General features: G+C 34.2%; 1 pseudogene; it reads right to left on the bottom strand.

Annotated features, from left to right (window-relative positions):
* Window positions 1–1,550: 1,550 nt before the first annotated feature.
* On the bottom strand, window positions 1,551–2,245 carry LOC134391784 (olfactory receptor 5D13-like; annotated as a pseudogene).
* Between the last annotated feature and the right edge of the window lie 1,632 nt (window positions 2,246–3,877).

Below are 3,877 nucleotides of genomic sequence, written 5' to 3'. Positions count from 1 at the left end.
GAGTCAAAAAAGTTCACAGATTTCCCAATCACATACTCTCCCTACACTTTCCCTTCTCTATATTATTACATATGCCGGAGGAAGAATTTTCTCCTAAGTTAAAATATTTGGTTTTATTTTTCATGGGTAAGTAACTAGAAAAAGTGTTGGGTTGTATGGGAAGTCTCTCTATAACGTCATAAAACACTGCTAAACTATTTTCAAATTTATTTTACCTTTTACCCCCATGTCAAACATATGAGCATTCCAGCTGCTCCATTTTCTCACGAATACTTGGTATTTCGGTTATATTTGTTTTAGCTATTCTAATGGGTGTTCAGTGATATCTCACTGTGGTTTTAAAATAGCTTTCATTGATGACTAAAAATACATAGTATCTGTTAAACTGTTTATAAATAATATACATATCTCCTTTTGTCAAGTGTCTGCTCAACTATTTCAAATATTCTTCAAATGAATGATTTGTTTTTGTCATGAGTGTAAGACTGCTTTATACATTGTAAATACAAATGCATTGTCAGACATACATATTGCAAATATTTAATCACAATCAGTGGCTTATATTTTTATTTTTTAATGGTATCTTTCATTATTAAAAAGCTTCTATCACATATTTTTAATGTAGATGAAGTTAATTTTATCAATTTTTAATAAGCTATTTATTTTGGGTTCAATCTAAAACATTTTCACTCCATTTTTGGAAAAATTCCCCCTTTGTATTATGCTAAAATGTTATGCCTTTAACATTGGTGCTTACATCTATGATATGTTTCATTTGATTAAAGGTAACAGTTGGTTATGATATGAGGTAAAAGTTAAGCCTCTTTTATCTGTATGGATATCCAGTTTTTCCATTATTATTCGCTATAATATCATTGTTTTTCCATTAAATTATGACAACACATATGTTGAAATTTGAATTGCCAGATATGTGGGAATCCATTTCGGGTCCTATTACTCTAAAATGCAATTGCTTGATTATTCAAATATTTTTTGAAGTGAAATAGAGGATACAGTTAGGGAAAACATAGCAATATTTTATTCAATTTTGTTTGCTAGCCGGGAGACTATAATTTTCATAAATTAAAATCACCTTTTGCCTTTTAACCCAACAAAAAGCAAAGGGAGAGTTGGTGTACAAGACACAGTAAGCTGAAGTATTTGAAAAAAAACTCTCTCAAGAGTATGGGCTCCCCAATTACAATTTTCAGGGATGATCCTGAACTATTCATATTTTATGACTTGAAATTAAACTTACTTTGGAATCACATGTATAAAATTCTAGTACATGTATTAAAGTGTTTAAAAATAATTTGTAAACATTGCTACAAATTGTTGAATTTTTTTTAAATTTGTGATTTACATGGATTACAGCTATTTCACTAAACAGTGATGTATGCAAAAATCAATAATCACAAAATGATGTTCTGCTATAGATATACCAATAGCCTATTGTTTAAATAATTGGAATCATCAATCACACTGTAAGAGTTGGGCAATCTGTAGTACAGTAAACCATTTTTTCGACACATAAAATAAATCTAAGAATATTAAATTGAGTAACAAAGCAACTTGGCAACAACTAATTTTTTGAACGTGTCCTTCACATCTTTGTTCACTCCATGGAAGATGGTGATGGCAGTCAGGTGGGAGGCGCAGGTGGAGAAGGTTTTCTGGTGCCCAGTTGCAGAAGGTCTCTTCAGAACAGTGATGAAATGAGTATATATGACATGAGAATAATCTTCAGGCTGCTCACCTCATTGAATACAGCAAAAATAAAACATAGCATCTGGGTGATATAGGGGTCTGAGCAGGAGACAGAAATAATTACAGAGTGGTTACAGATAAAATTATTCATGATGCTAGACGTACAATAGGAGAGTTTAAGAAGAAAATACGTGAGTGTCAGGGAACACACTACACCCCATGTGTAAGACCCACCCTCCAGAAGAGCAGAAAGCTCCTGAGACATAGTAGTGCTATAGAGCAAAGGGTTACAAACCGCCACAAAATGGCCATAGGCCATCGCTGCCAGCATGAAAGTTTCTGTCACTGCAAAACTGCAAGTGAAACAAAATTGTGTGATGCAGCCTGAGAAAGAGCTGGTTCTGTCTTCCACAACCAGGTTCTCCAACAGTTTCGGTGTCACTACAGTGGAATAACAGAAATCTACAAAGGACAAGTGACTCAGGAAAATGTACGTGATTGTGTGGAGTTTTGAGTTGACCTTGATGATGATGATCATGCCCACATTCCCCACCACAGTGACTGTGTAGATGGACAAGAAAACCAGAAAGAGTAGAAGCCAAAATTCTGGGTATTCTGAAAAACCCAGGAGAATAAAAGTGAGTGTGCTGCTTTGATTTCCTTCAGATAACATCAGGATTCCTGTTGGATAAAAGAAAACAAAAAGTTATTTGTGGAAAGCAGACTGAAGACAGAAAGGAGACACAGAGGGAGGAAAGAGGCTTCAAGTTTTTCTGTGAAGAGTGACACAGAAGAGTGGTTCTCAAAGTGCAGTCCCCAAACAGCAGCAGCAGCAGCACCTGGAACTTCTAATGATTTCAAATTTACCAGCCTCATCATCAGACTTCTAAATCTAAAATTTTGGGAGGAGGCCCACAATTTGTGGTTTAACCTGGCCTCCAAGTGATTTTGATGCACGCTAGAGGGTGAGAACCAACGGTGTGGAAAATATATAGTAATCATGCTATTGTTGAAAATCCACACTTTTCAGTATTGTTAATATAAAATTGAAATAGAAAGTTATGCTACATTATTAATTATAAAGAATAGAGGCAAGAGAGGCAGAACAGAAGCACAGAGAACCTTGTCATCATTCTAAGAATGACACTAAAGATCAAGAAGATGGCTTAACACTGCAGTTGGTGGTACACAAACTTTAGCATTATTTTCTTTTCATTTTCCATATTTTTGAGGCATAATACAGAATTAAATAACCATAGAGATTAAGAGTTGGAATAAACCTCAAAATGTACCTGATCCATTCATTCCATCTAATGTTTCAGAGTTTGCAGCAGAATGTCATCCGTGAGATATTTCTATACTCTCCATTAAAGCCTCCATCAGTGAGCAGTGCCTCCTGCTGTATTTTTATGTCTTTTAATTACATTCTGTTGATCTTTTATTCTTTTATTACATAAAGTTAGTCAATTAAATTTTTATGAACTATTTATTAATGAACTTCAGGTCATCACTCCTGATATACACACATATATGCAATATACATATCTCCATCCTAAAGTGACCAACAATATTTTCATACCAAACATGATCTATGATACAATGAAAACTATAAAATGAAAATTGTCCATTTCTAAACCAGTAAAAAAAAAAATCCCTCTTTTATGATGAGGCAAATTTCGGAAAGATAAGGAGATGAGAGGAGTAAGGACATAAAAAGATTGGCCTCGTAATGAGTAAAGACTAAATGAAGATATAGACTTGAGGGTGCAGCAAATGCATGTATAATTCTTCCATCTTCTCGGCTTTACTTGGAACAAATGCCAGGATCCAAACTTAGCCCACGAGTTTCTACCTTTATATGCACTACAAGAAACCCCAGAAACAGCATTTATCATGAGCATAATACGCCCAGTAGCAAGTGGACCTGGGTGGATACACGTTAGACATTCACTGTTTTTCACACTTTTAGTAAATGACTTCCCATTCAACACTTTATCCCATTAGTAAAGCATGTTACTACTGCTCTGGTTACTTGGCACACTTACTAAGTAAATAACATAAAGATATTAAGAAAAACGGGTGGTACTTAAGCTCTGGTAATTTCAAATAAATTTCTAACACCAATGGTTAGAATTAGACTTATACTCAAATAAAAAAATAATAAAAATAA

This window comes from Cynocephalus volans, chromosome 12 (assembly GCF_027409185.1).
Source record: "Cynocephalus volans isolate mCynVol1 chromosome 12, mCynVol1.pri, whole genome shotgun sequence".
Classification (NCBI taxonomy): domain Eukaryota; kingdom Metazoa; phylum Chordata; class Mammalia; order Dermoptera; family Cynocephalidae; genus Cynocephalus; species Cynocephalus volans.
The sequence above is the reverse complement of the archived record's forward strand: the minus strand, read 5'-3'. Positions and strand labels throughout refer to the sequence as shown.